Source organism: Anomalospiza imberbis, chromosome Z (assembly GCF_031753505.1).
Source record: "Anomalospiza imberbis isolate Cuckoo-Finch-1a 21T00152 chromosome Z, ASM3175350v1, whole genome shotgun sequence".
Taxonomy (NCBI): domain Eukaryota; kingdom Metazoa; phylum Chordata; class Aves; order Passeriformes; family Viduidae; genus Anomalospiza; species Anomalospiza imberbis.
The window spans coordinates 58,037,933-58,054,936 of NC_089721.1; the positions used below are offsets into that span (position 1 = coordinate 58,037,933).

The 17,004-nt window shown below is 39.6% G+C and overlaps 1 pseudogene; it reads right to left on the minus strand.

Moving 5' to 3' along the window:
* Positions 1-11,228, minus strand: part of LOC137465364 (tetraspanin-3-like) — a 42,973-nt pseudogene extending 31,745 nt beyond the window's left edge.
* Positions 11,229-17,004: the final 5,776 nt, after the last annotated feature.

Below are 17,004 nucleotides of genomic sequence, written 5' to 3' on the forward strand. Positions count from 1 at the left end.
AGGTGACATGTCCTTTCCCAAAGTAGTAGCAAACTGAATAGCCCAGAGTGGTCAGTACGAGAGGAGAAATCAGTGTGACATTTGTTTGCTAAGTGAAATACCTGACAGACCAAAAAGTTTCTTAAAGATACTGCAAAACATAGTATCTGCAAAGCATAAGAATTTCATACATATCTGAGTTTCAGCCCAGCTCTTCACTCCTAAGATCTCCTTAAAATTATAAAATTCGGCATGCTGAGAGAAAACCTGTTTAAAAATTGTCCCAGATTGAAAGGCAAGATGTATTCCATTTCCCATCTGTATGGCAGTTGTCTTCTGTTAAGCGGACAGTTTTCCTTATCTCTATCACAACCAATTCTACCTCCAGGGAGACATCTGCCTATTGAATGTCACTGCATGACTGATAAGAACCATAACATACTATTATGAGATGCTCTGCCCAGAGGGAGGAGCCAAGCATTCCTAACTGGATGTGATCTGGGTTTTTGGGACACCAGACTCAAGCTTTTCCACTGGATTTCCAAGAGGACTACAGCCATTCCAATTTGGACTGCTACCAACGCCCTGACCAAAAAGGGTGTCATATTGTATTCTGACTCTGTCAGTGTTTTTTCTTTTGTATTATTACATGTATTTTGTTTTCTTTTTCACTTTTCCTAATAAATTGTATTTCTGATTTCTGATTTGGAGTCTCTCACTGGCTTTGTTTTCAAACCAGAAAAATACCCACACTTTGCAAATCCCTATTCCTTCTCCCTGCACAATGAGAGAAACTCTTTCCAGATGAGCACCTGGAATTTCTGTTATTAGAGTTCACATGCAATGATAGTCATTAAAATGGTCTAATAATTATGCTGACTGTATTCAATAAGTTGTGAGAGTTACCTGCTCCTGGAGTGTTTCCTCTCCAGTGATTGCTTTTTCCCTTTCATTAAGTACCGCTATTATTTTATTTTCTTGGACCCAGGGAAAAGGTGTACAGAATTAAAGTGTTAGATGAAAAGCTTTCATTCCGGAAAGTGCTTCAGGGGAAACTTGTATAAACACCAGGAGAAAATAGAAATAACTCATTTCCATTCCTTTTTTTCTGAGGAGTGACTGATTTCTCTGTCAAACAACTTAACAAGACTGGAACAGAAGTTGTTTCTCAAGTGAATAATAATGAGAAAAGAATGTGATTTGAGGTGGCTATTTAGTCCTGACTTATGCATTAGCCTGACTTACGTATTACCTTAGATCAAGTAGCTTTTACACTAAAATAAAACAGAGACTTGGCCCAAACAAGTCAGTAGAAAAGTCCTAGCTTTGAGTCAGGCCTGAAAAGGACCAACATTTTACTGGGTATGGTGAAAGAAGGCTATTGGGATTCTTTTTTTTTCCATTAACTTTTCTTAAAATCACTATTTTTGCTTTTAAGTTTTCTTCTGTCCTTCTCATAATGACTTTAAAGACCTCCAACGTAGCTTTTGCAACACATTAAATAAACACACAACTTCACAGTACAACTGTGAAGTTTTATTTCTGTTTTCTTATCACCAACATTTCACCTCAAAGATACCTCCCAGGCCTACAGTCTGTAAGTAAAGAACCATGTCTCTGATCATAAATCAGTGCAGAAATATGTAACTGTTTGTAGAATTAGAGTTGATATGAATCCTGTTTCTGGCAGATGAGCTCACAGGCCAGACAGTCCATCAGCAGAAGACCAGCCATCCTTACACCAGCAGAATAGCTAAAAGGCTGTGATGTATCCCTTTTACCTCTTTTTTGCCCATAGGACCAACAGGAAAGGGCTATAGACATGTCTCATATATATATAAAATGAGAGAGAAGAGTCAACAGACAGCAACCTGACCCAAGATTTAAGGAAAGTGAAGCAAGCATGAACTGAGACAAAGCATTAGCACATTGTAACCGATGTTTCCTACTGGATGTAAAACATCTGTCCAAAACACCTTTTGTTGTTACCAGTCAAGCAGTAGCCAAAAGATGCAGACAGAACCCCTTATCCTTGTGCCCCCCTATCCTATCAAACAAGTACCACAACCAGACCACAGACATCTTGGCACTTGTGAGTGTGAGCCTGAAAGACCTGAAATGAAACTGCAAGAAGATTCAGTATAATCAAAAAAGCTTCCTTTTCCTTAAGAATGTGCAATAAATTTTGTGATGATTATCTTGTGTTGAAGTCCTGGTCATGGAAGGGAAGAATCCAAAATGTGTTGTAGAGATGAAAGCATCTAAGGGATTACAGTGATAAGGATAATCTTACAGTGATGACCATAAATTACAAAAGTTTGAGACTCAAAATCACAGGCACAGGTAATTAGGGGAGAAAACTATGGCAACAGCTAAATCTGTCAGGGCCCTGGCCTCAAAATAAAAGCTAAAGTTTTATCAATCTAACCATATGAACCTGCAGGAGGCAAAGCAAGAGAGAAAAAGAAATCCTCACAATCATCCTAGCTAATGAAAAATGTGCATAGTTTGCCTTAAACAGGAAAAGCTATTTGGTTGCAAATATGATGGGTGTTTGGAGGGCTCCCCCAGGTCAATGGCACCTCCTCTGAGTTTCAGCAAGGAGCTGCATCTCCTCTTCCTTCTGGATTTAACTGCCCATCTCTAGAGGCCAGACTGCAACAACAGGACAATGGGAGATACAGTGGAGAGCAGAGCATGGAAGCACAGAAAAGCTTCTCCCTGACTCTAGAGGTAAATTAAAAAAAAAAAAAAAATCATGGCAGCTCATCTGAATGACGAATAACAGCTTATTTTTAACTATCTAAGTAACACTTTTTATATCATGCAAGGAAAAATACCCAACAAAAAGGATATTGAACAACCATTAAGGATGCCAAAGAGTAGACAGAAGTGACAGCTAATCTGAACCTATGAAGTGACAATGCTGACCCTTTTCTGCTTTTGCTTAAAATGTCATCAAATACTTCTTGTGAGCTGGTGGATTTTGGTGGTTTTCTTTTGTTTTCCTTCATTTATTTATTTTGCTATTAAATACATTATATATCTATTTGTGTATGGGTTTAGGTTTGTTTGTTTTTTACAACCCATTAGGTTTATAAACTCTCTTCTATATGTCTGTTTCATTTATTTGAACTACAATAGATCAGACAGGATTAGTTGCTTAGCAACTTTTCAGTGGCAGAATCTATTTTGAAGAATTTGCAATGCTCATACTAGAGGTCAGAAAATTTTATAACATCATAAGCCAACCAGAAAAGATGTTTCAACAACAAAGATTTCTTCCAAGGTTTCTGTTTCAATAACAGAGGATTTCAGAATACCACCAGAATGTTCTTCTGGAAAAGGGATAACACATATTTAAAATGCAGAAAGTAATAGGAAGGCAGGAAAATATGAGTAGGTTCGGATGAAGTAGTATTATACCTTTCTTAAGTGCATTTCATATCTTCCTGCAGCAAAGCTGTACACTTCCCTCTTACACAGGCTGCATTCTTATATTTGCAGGAAGGATAAACAGAATAAAAAAATCTAGCTTTATGAAAGTCTAATCAATTTTGATTTCTACCTGCCAATAAGTACAAAAGAGGCTAACAAATAATGGCACAATTAAACAAATAGAATGTACTAAGGGAACAAGAGATATTTTATTCAGTGCTGAGGATGCTGTAGATTGGTTGAAAACAAATTCCCTCAGACAGCAGATTAGATGGTGTCTCTTTTATGATATTTCCTGATTTACAAAACATTCTTGAATTAGTTTTGCACAACACTTAGACACTGTAACTTGGCACATATAAACCACATCATCCTCTGGTCTTTCCCAGAGATGTTTCTAACTTTCATGCTTGGATTACAGCGTGCAGTACATCACATGAGAATTCCCCAAACCTGGAAATGAAAGGCATCGATTCTGTGATGTTTTGGGTTGCTTCATTGTTGGCTTGTTGGATTTTTTAATCCTTGCCTTAATGTTCTTGGGATCATTACGCTTAACAGAATGAGTTAATACTTAAACTGGTCTCTGCAGCACCCAAGATGCAAGGGTATAGCATAAACCCAAAATGCCTTTTGCACTGGCATTCAGCTGATAAAATATACATTTTAGGAACGTGCTACTTCCATCCTACTCCAAGTGTTATTATGGAAATCATGTGTGGTTGTTCATGTTTAAGACTCTAGAAAGGAACTGAATACCAAAATCAAAGTAACACAAGCTTTGTTTTAACAGAAAAATTTCCCAAGTAAAATGTAAGAATCCCTCTCTAAAATTCTTCAGTGGCCTTTTCTCCTGCATATATCAACAGTACTCTGCATTCTTGGTTTGCCAAGTTCCTTTACCTTTCTTTGGCAAAAACTGGTTATGCTGAAGAGGATACACAGAAATGCCAGAAGAGGATACACACTAACTGAAAAACTGAAAACCACAGGAAAAAATTAGGAAAATTGCTGTTAGTGAAACCAGATATACTCAGCAAACTTTCAAAGATTACAAACTCCTGGCCAACTTTACAAATACTATTTTTGACTGCTTCCTGCCTTATATAATGATTTCCCCTAGGTCAGATAGTTTAATGCATTTTCTTGGACTATATGGATGACTACACAACACCTCAAGTAAGGGAAAAGACAATCAGCTCTCTTTCCTCCTGTTATTTCCAGCATTATCTGAGAAATATGTTTCAAAGAAAGAGAGGAAACCACTGCATTAATACAGTGGTCAGAACTAGCCACCAGGTGTTGTTTGTCTGCTAACAGGGTATTGAGTAGTAATAGAGAAAAATTAGGTTTAGAGATAATTAATTTCCAGAGACAGAACACTGTTTATGCATAATAGAATTTACTCTATCTCTTTTAGGCAGCATCTTAGATTGAGATTTACATTATTCAAGGTTCTTTTGAGGAAGAGTTCACAGTAATTTTTCAGTGAGGAAACTAGTAATTTCTTCTAAGTAATCACTCATAAAAATAAAATTGCACTTTGATGTTTCACCATTTTAAGTTTAGCTAAATTTTTGATAACTATTTTAACAGAGCGAAATAATATGACTGTTGCATGGTATTAGTGCATTGGCTAGACAGCAAAAGCTGTAGTTAATGTTCCAGTACAGTTTCACATCCTTAAAAATTAATGAAACATTCATCTTTGCAAGTGGAACTTTCCATGAAGAATGTCACAATTATAGTTTTTGAAAAACCGAGTCAGTTTTCATCTACTGCTTTCAAGTCAGCTAAGGGTGACTCTTTCATTACAGAAGAAAGATTCAAATACACTGCAGAGTTTCTAATGGTGGGCAAATACCTCTAAAAGGTCTGACTGCAGAGCTGCACTGCAGTTGCAGGCTTTATTTGCTAGTGGCACAGGGCCTGAAGGAACCTTGAGAAGCATGGCAGGGAAATGGGAGGCTTTGCAGCCTTCCTATGAGGCACTACAAGAAAAAAATCTACACTGTCACCTCGAAAACAGTTTGTCATGCCAATTCCACCTGCTGCAGCTGAGGGAGGGCTCACTCTGTAGAGACTCAGGTCCGGCAGAAGGTGAGCCAGCTGTCTTCCAAGAGCTGCATTAAACCAATGAGCTTAAGTTATACCTGAGTGGAAAAGCTGCACAGTAAAAGGCACTGATACCAGCTTGAAATTATCTGCACAGGAGAAAATGATCCTTCTTCCATTGAGAGAAGTGGAGTTTCAGGATGCTGCATCACAAAACATATATTATGTCCTCAGGAACAGACAGGTCCATAAACTGGGAGCTGGAAATTGATCATGTGACAGCTTCTTACTTTTACTCTAATGGCATGATTTACTTCAATCTCTTCAGTTCCTGTCCAATGCAATGAGTTTAAGTTGATAATGACAAAAATGCTTAGAAGGTGCCTTATGTGATTTCACAGGCAAACAGCTGGGATATTTAATGCCTGATGGTGAACACTCCCTTTGTGTTCAAACTGCACTGACTGAACAAATCTCAGTTTCATGCCGTCTGCTAAACACCCTTCCTCAAAATGAGTATGCAAAATGTTATTTTCCTAAATCTATTTGCCAGAACCATCCAAAATGACCAGCTTAAAAAATAAATAAAAGAAATAAAAAATTTTCAGGCTGACACTTGTTTGTCATACGCTTAAATCAAAACAAAAAATTCAAAGACAGGCAAAGGTCTTCTTATATCCCACAAGCTCGGTGTTTGCTGCACTCTTTGACTATGATCTGAACCAGCCCAACAATGCCACACTGGAGCTACACAGTCATTTCCCCAGCTGGAGGCAGTTTCCTAAATGCTGATTGCTCTGGGAAAGAAACAACCATATACACCCCCACTGAGAAAGCACCTTCTTCAGTAATATTCTCTATTCAGTCCACTGCCTCATTGCATTTCCAAAAGTATGGGCACTACAAAAATCTGTCTCCCAAAACCTTTTCCAAGCACTGCTTTGATTGTTTTGTTCATGTTTTGGCAACATCCAGTGAATTCAGCTCAACTTGGCATGAAGATTTTCTCACATATATGTATTTTTCCCATATGGTGTTTTATCAAAAAATTGGGCAGAAACATTCGCCAACAAAAATAATAATAGTGTTAATTTAAACACATAAATGAAGATTAAAAGGTTTGGAGACTGCCAGCAAGCTGTTATATAGGTGTACCAAGAGACTCTTTTTTTCATTTTTTACAGCAATTCCTGTCTTACTCCAGAGAAGTAAAATCCTGTACCTTGTTACTCCTTACTAGTCTGATGTATTATAAGTGCAAGGAAGCAAATGTCATAATGTGTAGAGGCTGGGGAGTCACTCATTGGCTTCCCTCTATAACTGCAGAGATTTTCAGTTCCAAAATCTGATGATGATGACGGCACTCCTCAGTTACTAAAACTTTGCATTCATGAAAGGCTATAAAAATTGGACCATAATGAATTAGAGGCACTTTAGGACAATATTAAGGCAACAAAAAGAAGGCTTTTTAAGGCTATCAGTTGCACTTGTCATAAATGATAAAATGCTGAAAGAGACACTGCAGAAAATTGGTATTGCAATAGTTCTTTCATTGGGAAAATCTGATCACATCTCAGTCCTACTCAGACTGAGGTATAGGTGTCCTGGTTTCAATGAGGGCAGCGTTGATTTCCCTTCAGTAGCTGTTCCAGTGGTGTGTTTTGGATTCAGAGTGAGAATGGTGTTGATAACACACTGCTGTTTTGGGTTTTGCTGAGTCATATTTATCCTAAATCAAGGACTTCTTTTTTCTCTGTCTCAAACAAAACGGGGAGGGAAGACAGCTGGGACAGGTGACTTAAACTGGTTGAAGGGATATTCCATACCATGAAACATTATGTCCACTATATAAATTGAGGAAGTTACCCAGAGAGTGGCCATTCCGGTTTTGGGAATAGGGGCTGGCATTAGTCAGAGCAGAGAGAGCAAGTGTTTTGTGCATCATTTGTTTGGGTCTTTTCCTTTCCCAATATTATTATTACTTCATCTATTATTTACCATTTTTATTGCATTTTACTTTGATTTTAAATATTAAACTGTTCTTATCTCAACCTACAAGTTTTACTTTTGATTCTCCTCCCCATTCCACTGTGGAGTGGAATTGACAGAAAAGGGCTGAGCAAAATGCTGCATGGTGCTTAGTTTTCCATCTGGGTTTAAAGCACAACAACAGGGTCAAAGCATATTACTTAACCCTCAGTATATTTTTGGATTGTTGAGGAAATGCATTAAACACAGAGACACACACAGGCCCACAGGCACACAGATTTTTACCAAGTGAGGTCAGATCCAGGGTTGCTTCTGGCATGGTCAGATTGTGTTTTGTGTTGTCTGCACAACATACAGCACCAGTCTATGCCTCATTACTGGGGTTGCAAGACTAATGCACCGGTCTGAGAAGCAGCACAGTGTGATTATTTTTCATCTTGTCTTCACTGAGGGAGACCAGGCTGACAGCTTTTAATCTCACTTGGCATTAGCTGAGCTCTTAGTAGATGTGAAGTCAGAATCTGTCCCACAGATATTTAACTAAAATTAAGCTTTAACAGCAAACTTCAGATTTTACTTAGAGCTGCAGTAACATCTAGATAATTCTTGACCATACTGAAGACCAATTTAACAGCATTGTCATCCAAGTAGTTGCACTGTTTTGTGTAACTTCTTCAACTGAACTGCACCAAGGAAAAGGAGTCATTCCCAACAGTGAGATGCTGGCTTAAGAAGTGGTAAAATTCCAAGACTGCTACAGACATCCTACAGGATCTGGCCTTAGCCTCATCATTCATCAAAGCTATTGGTGATAGGAGGCCCCCATTTCACTTTAGCAGAAACATAATTAAGAAAGTGAGGCAGAAAAATAAATAAGAGACACAATTTCTAACATGGGGAGAGATGATGACAAGAAGAGGTGGCTGAAGGATGTGATCAAGACTGGCATTGCAAAGGAAAACAGAGCTCCATGGAATAGGGTCCTATGTCCTGCCTCACTGGAGAATTTGGTGCTATCCACAAAACTTTGTAAACCATAGAGTTTTTGGGGGTTTTATTTGTCTGGGAAGTATTGAAGGTGGAGGTAGATACTTGAGAACGGGTAACAGTTTATCCATTAGAAGACTGCATGCCTTGCATTGCCTGTAAATAGCACTGCTGTATCCATGAGGGTTGTGGTGGGATGGACCATGCACACCTGGAGCCACAGGACTGAATCAACTAAATGAGGATACACCACAAGAGAATGTGATTCCTGACTGAGAGCAGAGCATGTGTTAAGATGAGAATGTTAAACCAGAATCTAAAATTGGGTCATGGTTCAGCCATCTATGGTTTTTAATTTAACATATATATACTTTTAAGGTCTATTATGATATGCGTATCTAAAAGATTAGACTGTTATTACTAACATATCTCCATTTCCATAAGTCTGCAGATCCCACTCAGACAAAATTTCCCATGTAATAAATTTGAAGGGCATGTAATATTTGACCCAGTTTAAATAAGTAAAAATAAAGTTTCAAGTGTTTTTTTTATTCAGAGGCAGAGATTCTTTCTGTGTTTTTCCAAGAGGATTACTATGATGCAAAACAGCTTGAAGTCAATCATATTGTCACTAGAAAATTATCTTTGCTAGGTTTTTAAGGAGATGGAACCAGTACACTAATTATCAGCCATCTGCGATGGGAACTAGGGAGTCACTCTCTCTTTTCCTCTCCTGCTTTTATATGTAGACAGATTCAGATAAGAATCCCTGGAGCATCAGCCAAGGGATAAAAGCACATGAAGAAGGTCCCTGTTGTGAGCTGATACGTGTCCCACAAGTGAACATCGAAAAAAGGATTGGCTAATCATCAGGTTTCTTTTGAATATTAAGAACAGTGAAAGAGCATAATTCTTCCTGGCTGATCCTGTGAGGCATCTGTTGAGCCGCAGGCCAAATCCCCAGAGCAGCACTGAATCCCAGCTGACATGTGCAGGAGCCAGGGAGGCTTGTACCCAGTAGCTGACACCCTAACAGCTCCAGCCACTGGCAGGACAGTGGGATACATTCAGGCTGTGCACACAGAGGTTTCCAGAGCTTGCATGCCCTGTGGAGGGTAGAGAGGGACAGAGATGGGCCTTGCAGTTCAGACAACCCTTGTCATCACAGCAGGGACTGTCATTCCTGGTAGATGAACAGGAATCAGGAGGAATCAGGAGAACACAGGTCAGCTGAATTTTCCTAAAAGCGAGAACGTTCCTTTGACAGACACTGCTTTACTTAGGACCTCTTAATTTTTACAGATTCACGTAAGATAAAAATAGCCCTAGATTCATAAGTCAGACAACTGCATGTTAAAGCACTAGCAGTCATAAAACCTTAAAATAAATTCTCCTCTGGAAAATGTCAGACTATGAGGCTATAGGGGTTATGTAATGATATTTCAGTACCTGTAATCTTTGGGAGGGAAATTTTCATCTACAAACTGTCTCTCTGTCTTTAGAAAGAACTTGCACTGAATTTTTGAGATTATTGCTCAAACACATATGGCCTTAGCACAAAGCTATATGTGACATACATTACAAATTTCTCCCTTTTCCAGACCAAATGAGTTGAAAACAGGTTTTTCCTACATGAAAAAGATAGGAATTACACCAGCTGTTTAATTGAAATATTTCCAAACCAGAATATTGTTAAAGACTAGATGTCACAAAAGTTTTAAGTATTTACATTTTTCTGGATGAAAAAGGGCACCAGTGATGGGAAATTTTTGGAAAGAAGAATGATAACAGAATAAATGGGAGAAAGGTTTTTGAACTTGTTTCCAGGAAAAAGATATCTCAAGGAAATCATCAAAGCAGCACTAAAAGCTTTTTCATCCCAGCAGTAACATTGTGGTTTGAAATTTGGGAAATCAGCTTGTTTTCAGATTTTCTGTGAACAGCCTTTCCAAAGCAGATTTATGAGGTGATGTAAGGGTATTTGGGGTACCCTGTCCACCTGCTCCTCTACCAGCATCAACTATCACAGAAAAATCCTGACACACACACACATACACACACACCAGCTCACACTTACTTTTGTTCCACCTGCTTCTACTCTTATCCTGAATTCCACTGGAGCTCTTGGGGATTTTACCAGGTATGATTAGGTCCATGGCATTCTGCAAGGCACATAGAATTTCAAGCTCCAGGACACCATGTTTCAGAATTGTGATGCAGAACAAAAGTGAGGGACTTTCTTATGTGAAAAGAGAAAGAAAATCAAGCTCTTAGCTTTGCTGGAACCTGAAAATTTGTCTCTGGGAGTTGTGAGGATGAAAAGAGATACAGATCTTCTCTATCTTTTTTCTAAGCTGATTCACTTCTCAGTGGTATAAATTTTCTTTATGTGCAACTGCTATCTCTTAAATAGATCTTGCTGTGGATATAATAGGAAACTTTAACTTGCTTCTAAAAACATAATTATGGCTGCAAATTCAGGGAGCAGCCTGATATTGCAAATTGATAATGTCATTCCCTGTCCCTACACTGGTGCTATAAATCAGAATTAATTACATCAATTTAATGAATTAAAATCCGCAGCTTCTCTCTGTGTTTTCCCGGTCCCCGAGCAGCTCCAGCACCTAGAGTAGTGCCACCTCCCTCCAGGACCCGGGATCGCCGTGTGTTTCCGGACTCAGCTCCGTGCCGCAGTCCAGGCAGGGGTGCCAGCGGATTCTCACCACTGCGAGCGAGAGACACCAGTAAAGAATGAAGGAACGTCCAGATTCCCCATGCATGGAAGGCTGATAGTCCTTTATTGCCGCGGGGAGCTGTGCCAAGGCACCGCGACCCGCTCCCAGTTTGCGCGTGAGGAAACACTGCCTCGGGCACTCCGAGGCGCGAGATTATATCGGGGAGAGAGCGAGGAAAGCAGGGACCTCCCACCCAATGGGGGCAGGTGCCATGGCGATGACACGAACCACGGCACCCAACGGGGACGCAACTGGGGTGGACCCCGGGCTCTGGGGTGGACGGGGGATGGGAATTCGGAGTGACTCTAACAGCCAGGGACCCAGGGTGAACAGCAGCGGGGGGGAACAGACACAGGGGGTGCGCAGGGGTGCACAGAACACAGCTAGCTAACAGATCAGAACCCCTAACCTAAACCCCAAACCGCGATGCAACAAAAATCAGTAAAGATTCAGTGATATAAAAGAAGTTGGAAGGACCATTGCAGTTTGAGAGCCCTGACTTTAGCAAGTGCTTAATTTTGGCATGGAGTTTGTTTTTTGTATTCATTTTTCTCTTGACATTCTTCAGTCCAGAATGAAATCGCTTCTCATAAGAAGGGGAATCTATGTAAAGTTGCAAGCTGCCCCATTTCATGCTTTTCGTAGGCACAGCATTGTACCCAGTCCTGCCCAGAGTCCCAGAGAGGCAAGCTTAAAATTTACTATGATGAAGTGGCTCATGCTGAGACTGTGGCTGGTTGTAAAACTCTGGGATTGCAGCAGCTGTTCCAACACTCAGTATAAGACAAGCCATTACTTGGTAAAAAAACAAAACACAAGAGCAGCAACAAAAAAAGCCCAAGCAAACAAACAAAAAACCCTAAACTTTGAATTGTAAGAAATTAAAAGCAAACACCTCAACACATACAAAAAAAAAAAAACCTACCCAAATTGACTGAACTTCTTTGTGTAACAACCACTCTCCTTTCATAAGTTAATGAACAGGACAAAGAATTCTCCTTTACTTTTGCCTCAAGCTCATCCTTTCTCAATAACTGGCTCACAGTTACTTACATTCTTGATTTTCTTTTGTTTATGTTTCTTGGAACAGCTTCTCCTCTGTTCGCTTACTAAGTTTTTGTCATCCATACTATTTTCCAAAGAACAACTCTGTCCAACCAAGAAGAAGCCAAGATTTGGTAACATGGGCCATGATTTCATCAGCCATCCTTATGGAATTCTGGATCAAAATATGAAGGCCAACATGGGAGAGAGGAGTCCCAAACCTGTCACTGTCTACCAGATAGCTCTAGTTCACCTGCCTGGTCTGTCTCAGCTCTCTGCCTGTAGAATAAGAATGATGAGAAAATGGAAATTAGTGAAGAGAAGTTTTCAGAATCCTCTAGAGGCTTTGCTTGGTGGAAAATAATGTCATATAGTAAACCTCAAAAAAGAGCTGGCTGGCTAAAACTGTATTCATCCAGACCTTTTCCACTGAAGTCAATACTAGCTCTGTCACAGTTTTAATGCTAGTATTTCCTGAGCTTGTGACTGCAGTAGCTGAATCTGCAGACTTCTCAAAAGGATCTTTGATAGGCTGTTGAAAAAATATTTAAATTATTTATACCAGTTTATATTTGGGCTAAGCTTCCTATATTACATCTGAGAAAATGCAGACAGAAGATTTATTTAGGAAATTATCTTTTCCACAAATATGGATTGCAAAATCCTAGGAAAGAAAGTATTTTACCATGTGGGGCAAAATGACACAATGTCCCCTTAAATATTTGAAATACCTCTGCCATATTAAGTTCTGAAAGACATAGTTTAAAACAAGGTAATTTAGAAACTTACTAAGAAGTTTGTCTGTGGTCCTCTTTTCTGCATTTTACACATTTCACTCTAATTCTTCCCAAAAAGAGGTCAATGTCAAGCTATTATCAGTTGCAGTGGATGCAATGCTGTCCTCTTCCCCTTAGCTGAATCCATGAAACAGTGCAATCTCAGTACTTTATCAGGGCAAATTTTGCCAGCACAGCAAAGTGCCCTGGGCCAGACTGCAGATTGCAGATGAGGCACACACAGACAAGGCTGGCACAGTCTCTTCCATGGGGAATGGGGGCACAGCCACTCCAGACAGTAAGGTAAGAATATACCAACACACTAAAGTACAGTATATAATGATATACCAGCAGGGGCTTCCTGGGGACAGGAGGGATCTCATTGCAGTGAGATGCCCTGCAGTCTCCTCCTCCCTGAGAGGAGAACTTGTCAGATCTACCCAGTGCCTTTCTCCACAGGAGGTACAACCACGGCTGACTTCTGAAGCAGAAAACTTATAAAAATGTAATGGCAAAGCTGGAGAAAGGGAGAAAAGCTGGAGAAAAGGAGAGGTGACAGCAATGTTAGCACATCTTAATTGCAGAGAATTTTGCCCTCGAGCCTTCACATGCCTTTGCACATCACTGTTACTCTGAAGTGGGAATGATCTTGAGAGCAGAAGCAAAGCTTTAAATGCATGTTTATACATACACACACACACACACACATTTTATATATATATATATGTGTGTGTGTGTGTGTGTGTGTGTATTTGGATAAAACTATGAAAAAAATGAAACTGTGTCCCCCAGTCTGAGAGTTTCAGAATATCTAATTTATCTTCAGAGCAAACACAGAGGCACAGAGCAATGAACATCCCCTGCTGTTAGCTGTTTTTGAAAAGAGCCCCGCTTAGCTTTTCAGACGTCTCCTCCTCACAGCAGTATTGCCCTGTAATTTCAAGTCATAAAACTAATACTGAGAGCAAGCTAGAGTAAATACAGCTGCCACACTTTACTCCCACCCCTAGTCATTCCTCGTCTGTCTTTCTGGAGGGAGTCCCTTTAGAGGCTCACCCATGCATGCTTCATCTGTCTCCACAGTGCCTGACACAGCTGAGGGATTACTTTCCTCAGGCAGGGCTGCAGAGGGTTCAGGAGAACTGGTGTATTACCTGCTTTGCTGGTTTCCCCCTCATGTCAATCACCTGGTTTTGTACATTGAAAAGGCCATGGTGATGTCCCAGTTAAATAATGCTGTCACTGCAGAGGCCTTTGGAGGATCATTAAGAAACATTACAATTGAGCAGGTGGGAGTGAAAAATCCATCAGGTTGGCTAGAGGGGCTGTATAAGCACTTTCATTAGAGGTCTAATGTAACATCCAGGGAGCAAAAGCTAAAAGGGGAAGATGGTCAGGCCATTGTATTACTGCCCAGATGCATCCTCCCAAGAGCAAGAAAGAAGAGGCAGGATTACAGTTCTGCATCTGCCCCTTCCCTCTGTCTCATGCTGCTAACACAGCAGCAATGCTGGAAAGATTATTACCTGGATGCATCTATACCAAAACTCAGGGAAGGGGACAAAGAGGAGAAAATAAGAGGGATGGTTGTTTTATGCAGGGATGGTGGTTTTATGCAAGGACAAAGTGAAACACTAAATCAGAAAGGAGGAAGCACTTTCCCCATTTGCCCCAAGCAAGCAGAAAGCAGTGAAGGTGGATGCAATAACAGAGGATGCACCTGCATGGTCCCTGTATCACAGCATCTGCTGGAGGTTTGTGCCACCAGTGTCTCTGCAGCAAGTGCATACAGGTGGCCCTGACTTCCAGCACATCCTTAAACATCAGGGGACCTATAAGGTGCTGGAATGCAGTGTCCTTTGAAACAGACAAACCGTGTACAACAAGACCACCTCAGGAGAACATTATTTGAGATTTCCCTATAACCACCAAGTACCACAGTCATTTGCATGGCCTCATCCCATTGTCAGAGCAATTCAAAGCATGGAGGTAAATATTTGTCACTTGTTCAAGAGGAACACAACATTTATTGAATGGAAAAGGCACATTTATTGCAGGTCTTTCTGCATGCTAAGTATGAGTCAGCATCGTTACAGATTTTTATAACGGGCAGGGCTTTTGTATTTCTTATTTCTGCATTTTCTACAAAACATGGATATGTAAGGGTAGTAATCCAGCTGCCACCTGTATTAGGTGCTAATTTCTGCATTATTCATAAACAAAACCCCTGCTAAAAGGTAATAGAGCCTCGTGTGAGAATAAAGGAAGCTCAAGAAACATGATTTGTACCTAAAAGGAACTAACTGAACAAATCAATATACCAGGTTAGAAAATTAATCTATATATCCAAAACAAGCAAAAGAAGAGTTAAATTGCAGACATAGTCACCTCTTTTTGAATAAGTCCTATTGATTTTGTCCAATCCTTCCAAAGAAAAATGATAGTAGAAAGCAGCTTGACTAGGCAAAGACACAGACATGCTGACAGAAATCCCACTTGGAGCACAAGGCTATACTGTGGACCTTCAGAGATTACTTTCCACCACTCTATGTTTTTATGAAAAGCACTGAAAGCTTCTCCCTAAAGAGGGTTGAATAAGCATCCTGAAATCCCACGGATTTGAGAGCATTCAGCCTTCTTGATGTCAGTCATGAAATTCAATTCTTATTTGACGTAACCTTCTCAAAATATGTCTGATAGCAAAGCTGCCATTCTACCCAAGCACTGTTCACTAAAAATCCATGAAAACCATCTATCCTGTTACTTCACTAATCTTCTCATATGCTGATGTCCTTAAATGACCACTTCCAGAAAGCTGATCAGTTCAGCACAAAGCAGAGAAATACCTTTAAAAATGAACAATTATTTCTGAAAGCAATACCTATCAGTAATAAGCTGAGCACTCTCTAGATGCATAATTTAATCTCACAGTCCATTAACTTTCCCTCTTTTTAGCCTGCCACTGGACTGTCATTATCTTGTAATCTTTAATACATTGTGGGAATACTCCAACCTTTAACCTTTAGGCATCTCATAATTTCTTATCTGATACCTTATGTTCCCTGTGTTTAAATAAAATAAAGCTGAAAAAAAATCAAATTCATCCATGCTTTTTGGTTGCCAGCCAAAAAACAAAATTTTTGAAAGAACATTGAGAGCAGGAAGAAAACATCCTCTATGAAATCCCATCAGTTTCCCAGAGAGACTGTAATTAAGTTGCAGTTCATAGAAACATAAGAATTGTCAAAATGTCTCCCACTAGAGAGAACCAAAGAATACTGCTTCAGGGGAAGAGAAACATTATGCTACGACAAAATACGCATTTATATTATAACAAGGAATGCACCTCATCTAACCACTGGTCAACACTCTTTACCATAAATGAACAATAAAACTAAGAGATTCAAACAGATAAAATGAAACAATTTTATGAATATTTTTAGAAAAAGGCAATAGTAAAAGCTTTCATTTAAAAAAATGAAGAAAAGGAATTTTATTCACTTTTTTGTTTCTGATATTATGGTTCAAACCAAGTATGTTTCTCATAACTGAAAATGTAGAGTTGGGAATGGGTGTTTACCTCAGCCATGAGTCTGATTGTCACAAGGCAAATCACAACAATCAAAAGCTGACTACAGTCTGAAGATATGCAGCTGCTTCCTTGACTTTTTGGGAAAAAATGGTGCCTGCACAACTATTCCTTGGATAGCAACTATCAATTTTGCCTAGTTTTGTGCTTGTCCAGGGATGTCTCCTTGATTTCTTCTCAGGAGTTTGACTTTTTCTGTTTTTCAAAAAGGCAATGAGAAGAGTCTAAAATATACATGTACACAAAGCAGAAAATATGTAGTGCAGAACACTGCTGCTGTGGTGTTCCCTAGCCTCAGTTTAAAGCTGTTCAACAGCTTATTAATTTCTGACTGCTGCTGAAAATTGAGCAGACATCTTCATTGAACTTCTCACAATGCAAACCATAGCTTATTTTTTCCTGGGAGGTGACA